Genomic DNA, 9,330 nt, shown 5'->3' with positions numbered 1-9,330 from the left:
AGGTTCTTGACCATGTTCTGATTCTGAATCTGACATATCATCAAACTTCAGTTTCTCAGAAGGATCTTCAGTTTGGATACCAGGGAGTTTAGTGTCATCAAATGTAACATTGACACTTTCAGTTACTTTGTGTTGATCAATGATATACACTCTGTATGATCTTCTTCCATATCCAACAAAAATACCCTCGTATGCCTTTGCCTCGAATTTACCACGACGATCATCTCCATCCTTGAGCACGAAGCATCTGGCACCAAATACATGAAAGTATTTGATAGAAGGTTTCTGTTCATTCAAAATCTCATAAGGAGTTTTCATGAAGTCTTTGTTGATTAGAGTTCGATTCTGAGTATAACATGCAGTATTGTCAGCTTCAGCCCAAAAGTACATTGGAAGACCTGATTCACTTAACATCGTTCTTGCAGCTTCAATCAATGTACGATTCTTCCTTTCTACCACTCCATTTTGCTGAGGGGTTCTAGGAGCTGAAAATTGTCTGGTAATCCCTTTGTCTGTACAGAATCCATTGAGAAGTGAATTCTTGAATTCTGTTCCATTATCTGACCTTATTGCTCTATCAGGGACATTAGAATCTAACTCAATCATCTTGATATGATCAATCACAACTTGTGGTGTTTCATCCTTAGAGTGAAGAAATAAAACCCACGTATACTTGGAATAGTCATCAACTATCACAAGACAGTAACACTTCTTTGACATCAAAAGGACATTAACTGGTCCAAATAAATCCATGTGCAATAATTGCTGAACACCAGTTATGGAAGATGTGTCAGTGCCTCTGTGACTTGCTTTCTTTGACTTTCCTTTCTGGCAAGCCTCACATAGTCCTTCTGGGGAGAATTCCAGCTGAGGCAGACCTCTGACCAATTCTCTTTTGACAAGAGAATTCATTGTTTTGAAATTGAGATGAGAAAGTCTCTTGTGCCATAGGTAACTCTCATCTGACGATGCCTTTGCATAGAAACAATTGACTTCAGGATTGCTTCCAGAGTTCATGTCAGCTACGAACAGATTTCCTTTCCGGATTCCCATCAAGGAGGGTTTTTCACTTTTCTTGTGCAGAATCTGACACTTCAGCTTGTCGAATAAAACATTGTAGCCGTTGTCACAGAACTGACTAATGCTAAGCAGATTGTGTTCAAGTCCTTGCACAACATACACATTTTCAATGATAATATTTCCAGCTAGCAAACAGCCATATCCCTCCGTTAAACCTTTGCTGTTATTTCCAAAGGTAACCACTGGGCCAGCTTTCTCAACCACATTTGATAGTAGGGCTCTATCTCCGGTCATATGTCTTGACGATCCGCTGTCAAGAATCCACACTACCGATTGTACCTGTTTAATGCCCTGCAATACAAATGGATTAGACCTTCTTCGGAACCCAAGCTTGGCTGGGTCCGGCATATTTGTAAAATTGGCCTTTATCAGGCAAAACAACATTCTTAATTTTAATATTCTCAACTTTCTCAATGACTAGACATTTGACCTTGTGAACAGCCTTAACAAATTTCTGTTTAGGCTTAGGCACAAATGTCTCCTTTCTAGCTTTAGAAGGACTAACAGTCTTAGACCTATCATGCTTTCTATTATTCACATGCTGACGAGGAGTAGTCTTATCATTAGCAACATGCTTACCATTAAAATAAGCATACATCAGATTAAAAGCACAAGACATACAATCAGGAACACCACATGCTTTATGAGAGGGATTAACAATAGGCAAGTTATGCATGGTAGACATGGCATTTGTGTTATCCAACTCATGTGTGTCTGAGTTAGTCTCAGTTGCTTTCACAACCTTGACTGGAACTTTTGACACACTTGACTTGGAGACAGCTTTCTCATTAGCATTATCTTCAGCACGAATTTCTTCTTGAATAATAAATGAGGTCTCATCAAATGGTTCAGCAATTGATTCTTTATAGAGGGGTTCATTAACACCCTTAAGCACATGTGGTACTTCCCTGCCTTTAACACAGACATGAGGAGGGGAGTTTATGCCTAATTTTCCAATAGCAGCATTGTAATCATAACCTATTCCTGATGTTTGATTAGCAGCTTGCTTATTGTAAAACTCTTTGGACTTCGAACAAGAATTAAAGCAAGCTTTAACCTTAGCCTCAAGACCGGTGATCTTGTCTTTGAGAATAGTTTCAAGTTGTCTATAATAGTCAACTCTATTTTCTAGAAAAGATACTTGTTCTTTTAATTTATCTTGATTAATGTGCACAAGTCTTAATTCATTGACCTCTTTCTCAAGGTCTTTGATTTGTTGATTTAACAATTCATTATCACGATGAGCACAATCTAAGGAACCTCCTAGATGATAAACTAATTCAGCATCAGTAAATTTTACCTCTTTTCTTGACGATGAGGTGTTTGCATCACTAGCCATGAGAGCAAGATTCCCAACTTCTTCATCTTCACTGTCAGTATCATCCCAGCTTCTTCCCTTTGCCAGGTAAGCCCTTTCAGATTTACTCTTCTGATTAGAATCGTAAGAGTTCTTCCTAACTTGTTTTGGCTTCCTGCATTCTGTGGCAAAGTGTCCCAACTCATTGCAGTTGAAGCATCAAATGGTGCTTCGATCAACCATCCCTGTTTTATACCCACCACTGCTGGTGTTAGAGGATGAAGATCCACCTTTCTGGAATCTGTTGTAGTTGGACTTGTACTTGAACTTGGGATTCCTTTTGAATCTGACATTTGAGAATCTCTTGACAATCAGGGCCATTGACTCATCCTCCAATTGCTCCAGTTCTTCCAAGGAATAAAAATCATCTCCTGATTGATTTGTAGTAGGAGGATCAAATTCTGCTACTATCACATTTTCTTCAACCTTGGAAGACTGTACCATTCTTTCTGACTGTTGAGATTGTTGTTGATATTGTGGTTGTTGTTGTTGTTCATCAGCTACTAGAGCAGTAGACGTGCTGACCACTCTTCCTTTCCCGTAAACTTCCTTCTGCTGAATCTGCTCCAACTCATAAGTCTTTAACACACCATAGAGCCTTTCCAAAGAGATCTCACTCAGATCTCTTGCTTCTCTTATGGCAGTGATTCTATGTTCGAGATGAGTTGGCAGTGTTAAAAGGAACTTTTTGTTGACCTCCCTGATGGAATAGTATTTACCATTAATGTTCAAGTTGTTGATCAATGCATTGTACCTCTCAAACACTTCAGTGATTCCTTCTCCTGGATTGGATTTAAAGTATTCATACTCAGAGGTTAGGATTTCTAACTTATTCTCCCTAACTTCCTCTGTGCCTTCATTAATAACCTCAATAGTTTCCCAGATATGTTTTGAATCTTTACAATTCATCACATGTCTATTCATCAAGGGATCAAGGGAATCTACTAAGATTAATTGAAGGCTAGGATCCAGGGAGGCTTCTTCTTTTTCAGCAGGAGAGAAATCCTCAGGATCTTTCACATAAGTTCTAGCTTTGGTGATCACCACATCATTTTCTATTACCTCTGGTTCAATGACCATTGGAATTTTTGGACCCTTCTTTAACACTTCTAGATATTTGGGATTAGCAACTTGTAAAAACAATAGCATCTTCTTCTTCCACATGATATAATTTTCTTTATCGAATAGTGGAATTTTAACGGTTCCAACTTTTTGTGTAGTCATTATGAATTTTTTGAGTGAATAAAAAATTCAAGGAGTGAAAGAAACACAAAAGTCTAGGATCTTGATTTGTACGTTAATCAGAAGGCTCTGATACCAATTGTTAGGTCCCAATTTGTTTGTAGAAGGGGGGTTGAATACAAACAATACCGTTTAATCGAATAAAATGCGGAATAAAAATGTAAAACAAAATTCAAGTTAAATAAAACTTTTATTAAACTTGAAAGGTGTTACAACAACGGTATCGTTTACAAGGGATTAATCTCAAATCAATTATTACAAATCTAGAATAAATTCGACATGAACTTTTTCTATTTTTGCAATGAAAAGATCAAATGCTAAATGCGATTTTAGATTAAGTTCTAGGGATTTTAATCCGCTAGATTGTTACACAAGAACAAGATAAATAATTCTAGTGGTTTGGATTTAATTTTACAATCTAGAATTTTGATCTTGAATAAAGCAGATGAAAAGATGAAATATTGCTGCTTGTTTTTCTTTTCTGCTTCTTCTTTTCTTGTGTGTTCTGTTTGATTGAATTATATGAATGTCTTCTGCTTTCCGTTGCTTTAGTAAACAAAACAATCCAGTTGAATCAGCAAGACTTTCGGCAAGACAATCAAATGAATTGGCATGACAATCCATTTGAACTGGTAGGACTTTCAGTGAGACTATCCTTTTGAACTAGCAAGACAATCCCAATAGCTAGCAAGACAATCAGAATGAACTAGCAAGACTTTCAGTATGACTATCAATTGTCATACCGATTGTCATAGTAGTTCAAATCATACTGTCTTACTGAATTATTAATAGATTTTAATCTAATAATAATTCTGAAAATCCTTAATATTAATTATGAATTAATTAATCAATTAATTCAATTAATCAATAAATTAATCTTTGCATATATAATTTATTTTCTTAATTAAATTATTTGACTTAATTAATTAATAGAGAATTAATACTAATCTTGAGCAGCAACCATTCTTCTGAAAATCTTCTGAAAATTACTGTCAATTATGAATCAATTCCACCACTTCAATGTTGACACTCGATGTACTGTCTGGTTCATGAGTGACTAACTTCCGTGACGTTTCTTCAAGCCTTGACCTTGATACTCTTGATTTTCTTCAGACTAAATCCTTGTAATTAATTGATACCCTGACGAGATCTCTGTCACTTGATTAAATCCACAATCTTGATTTATATCACTGAGGCTTGATCAATTTCTTGAGCTTCTTCCAGTGAATTAAGTCTTCAAGTCTATAGATGAATAATGTTTCTTAACCCTTTGACAGATGTTACTCTGTGAGATCTCTCTGACGATAGATCCACTATTTACTTATTACATTCTTATTTGAGTTGAGTTAAATCCTCGAATAAACAAATAGACTATGACATATGCCTTTCAGACTGCATCACAAAGGCCTTCAATATCAAATATTCAAATTTTGATGCTCTTCCCATCATGACACAATATATAGGGTACTCTCTGATTCATGATTCAAATTATGATTATGGTAGAGTAGTTTTATCTTTTATATGTGATAGGTTAAAAGATGATATGAATATAGTGTATTATGCTAGATTCTGTCAGTTAATTTTTAATGTTTGTTTCCCTGAAACCCCTATCCCCTTTAATAAAGTTGTGGCAGTATTTAAATTAACAAAAATGGCATTTTCTGATCTTATTTCACAAAACGAAAAGAAAGATGATTTAGCTCCTTTGAGGTTGCCTTTGGTTGCTAGGAACTTGCTCATTGCAAGGCTCCCTGTGACTTATGGCTTACCTAATAGGCAGAGTGCTCAATTACAGGCTGTTGTGCAAGACATGCCTGTACAATAACAAGACTAAGTCAAATTGACAACCCTAAGTAAGTTGCATGATAGTCTATATTTGCATTGTGTATTGTAACACTTAAGTCTGTAAAAATGTTCAAGGGCAGACTGTAGTCTTTTTCTGTAAACAGTATCAAGCCTAAGAATTCTATCTGGAAGAAGATCAAGAAGATCATGCCTCGGAAGAATTGTGAAGAAGCTTGGAGTTGAATAAATCTGTTTTGGGAAAAATATTTTAAGTTAAGTTCTCTACAAGTCACAGATCAAGTATTATAGAGAAGTCATTAGAGAACTCTAGAATGACTTATCGACAAGTAAGGAAAAGCTACTAGAGAACTCAGAGATATCGATAAACCAAATTGAATACATGAAGATTGGAGATATCGAAAAGTCATTTCTTCACTAGAGAACTCTGAGATATCGATAAGTCTATTTGTCACTAGAGAACTCAGAGTTATCGATAAGTCAAAGTGAAGACATGAAGATATGAGATCTCGACAAGCCAAATTCTCTTATAGAGATCTCAGAGACTTCGATAAGTCAAAAAATTAGTAGAGTGATTGGAGATCTCAATAAGCCAATATACTTATTGAGATGTCAAGTTCTCTATATACAAAACTGGAGATATTAAGGTAAAATTCAAAGTACAAAGTACAAACCAGTTCAATATCCAAGATTATCAAGCAACAAATAATCTAATTAGTTGGATTGACAAGTCTACAAAAGCATCTTGAAGAGTACAAGATCAAAGGATAAGATTAACTGTCAAAGTAAAGTCACAGGCGTGTAAGATTTGCAATGATACACTAAGCCATAAATATAAATATTTGGTCATCCAAAAATAGGGTTTAGTATACGCTGTTTCATGTTGTGTAATAACCAGTGTTTACTATTCTATAAAGTAAACACTGTATGCTTTGTTAAGGTGTGACAATTTAGATCAGAAATTTTGTATTCTCTCAAGGAAGAAGCTAAGCTCTTTATTAACAAAGAGCCTAGAAATTTTGTAGCAAAACATTCTTAATTTTGATAAAAAATTAAGTGAGTTTTGAAAGATCAGTGTTCATTATTGTTACATGTTTAATTTCAGTAGCAACACATTTTACTACAAGATTTAATTTATTTTGTTCACTACCTTTAACAAATCAAGAAAAGCACAAAAAAACACTAAAACACATTCACCCCCCCTTGTGTGTAATTCATTACCTAACAAGTGGTATCAGAGCAAAATATGAAAGTAAACAGATTCAAGATCTTGGAAGAATGAATATACGGAAAATCAGTAACATCAAAATCCCTACTTTTGATAAGACTAACTATACTCTATGGAAGAAGAAAATGTTGTTGTTTGTCAGGATGGCCAATCCACTATACATTTAGATTCTCAAGAATGGGCCCTTCACTCTTATGGTTAGAGTTGATGAATCTACAGATGGATACATGGTCATTCCAGCTCATTATGCTCCTAAAGATCCTTTAGAATACAATGAGCTTGAGAAAGAAAAAGTCTCCCTAGATAGTGGCTTGCAGCTGATCTTAATAGAGTCACTTGACAATGTAATGTACAACAACATTGTCAAATGTGACACTGCTAAGCAGATCTGGGAAAAGATAGAGACATTGTGTGAAGTGAGGAAGTTAGGTCAAATCAAAGACGGATACTGATTTCACAGTATGCGGGTTTTATGGCTAAGCCAAAGGAAAGCATTATTGATGTGTTTGAAAAGTTTAACAAGCTGATTAATGACTTGCAGCTATATGATAAATATTATGAAGCTGAAGAAGTGCTTTTGAAGTTTTTGCTCACACTCCCTGACCATTTGGAACAGAAAATTTCAGCAATCAGAGAAATGAGAGACTTGAGCAGATTGACTCTGGAAGTTCTATATGGAATCTTAAAAACATATGAATTGGAAATGATTCAAAGGAAATCATTAGAAGCTGGTCAAGGGCATATTGTAGATGGTTCAAGTGCTCTAATTATTAATGAAATCCAGACCTCTAATGATAAGCCAAGATTCCAGACTCCAAGTGTCACAACTAGTGAGCAAAGAAACAATGATTCACAGGATCAAGTCATACTGAAATTGGAAGAAGATGAGTATTACACCTTGGATGAAATTGATGAGCCCGATCAATCTATGGCCTATCTTGTAAGAAAATTTCTAACATTAGAGTAAAGAAGCCAAGATTCTTCAAGGGAAAAGGGCAATCATTCAACAAAGACAGCAGCTGGAAAGGAAAAGGGAAGTACAAACCTGATAGCAAAAATGGCTACAAAACTGGATCTATTGACAGATCAAAGATAAGGTGCTATAACTGTGATGAGCTAGGCCATTTTGCTATAGAATGCAGGAAACCCAAAAAAGCAAAGAAAGATAAAGATTATCTTGAACTGGAAGCAAAGTATGAAGCTCTTCTGAAGAAATATCAAAGCAAAGCCTATATTGCATAGGGAAAGAGTTGGGATGATTCTGATAATGATGAAGATGAGGAAGTTGGAAATTATGCATTAATGGCCTTGGAGCAAGGTGAGTCATCCTCATAAAAAACACAGGTACCAACTCTTACCACCATTGATTTAAATGTGAATCAATATAAGGAAACTGTTGAAAAGATGAGCACGGAAATGTTTCACATTCATACAAGTATGGTTGTTGCTAATGAAGAGGTTAGAACACTGACAAAGATAAATGAGAAGCTTGAAAATGAGAAACAAAAAACTAAATTGTTGATGGTAGAGCTCGAAGATGTGAAACAAGAAAATGCATACTTGAAAAACAAGCTCAAGTGTGCAAATGAGATTGAAGCAGTATTAAGGGAGAAGCTAGATTAGAATGAAGTTAAATTAAAGTCCTTCAAGAATGCATCTGAGTTGGTTGGATTATATAATGAGAAAAATAAACCATGTGCTAAGATAACTATTGGATTTGATTATGAGGCCTTGAACATCAAAAAGAAAGTTGCAGATGACAAAGACAAGAGCATTGCTAGTGAAGATGTCCCAGTAATACTGAGAAAAGTTAAGTCACCTGTGTTCAAGGCTAGAGAAATTAACTTTAGTGAAAATGAGTTAATAATCAAACAGGAGCTAGCAGATGAAGATGCTGCAAAGACAAATGAAGAAAGCTCTCATGTTTTTTGAAGTTAAATGAAGCTCATGGATAACCAAGATTCCAAGAAACCTAAGGAAATAAAAACTGAAGATGCAAGAAAGAAGAAAAAGAATAAGAATGGGAAGATTGGAATAAACAAAAGCAACAACTTTGCTTATGTTGCAGATGCTCCAAGAAAGAAATGTGAAAAGTGTGGCTCTGTGAATCACCTAACTTATCTTTATAAAAAGATGGTTAGCAATCTAGTTGATGGAGCCTGGAAGTATAATGAATCCAAGACAAATGATCCCTATTCATTTTGTGATAAGTTTGATTGTATTCCCTGTAATCTGAAAATAATGAAAAGTTACCATAAGCTGAGACTAGATCTCAAAAAACTCAGTATTGGATCTACAACTGCAAGGGAGAATGCACAAACATCTATGAATACTATTCTTTCTGAGACGTCTAACTCTACTTCTGCTAAATCAGTTAACAAGAAGAAAGTACCCAACATTGCTTGGGTTGCTAAACACACTTAAAACTCATTGTGTGCAAGGCAAAATGAAGAAGGTCATATGGATCATAGACAGTGGATGCTCCAGGCATATGACAGGTTATAAGGCCCTGCTATCACAATTTGAGGAGAAGGCTGACCCTTTGGGGACCTTTGGAGACAACAACAAAGGATTCACAATGGGATATGGCAAGATTGTTTCTGGAAATGTTGTCATTGAT

Source organism: Apium graveolens, chromosome 7 (assembly GCF_009905375.1).
Source record: "Apium graveolens cultivar Ventura chromosome 7, ASM990537v1, whole genome shotgun sequence".
Lineage (NCBI taxonomy): Eukaryota > Viridiplantae > Streptophyta > Magnoliopsida > Apiales > Apiaceae > Apium > Apium graveolens.
Note: the sequence above shows the minus strand (reverse complement) of the source record.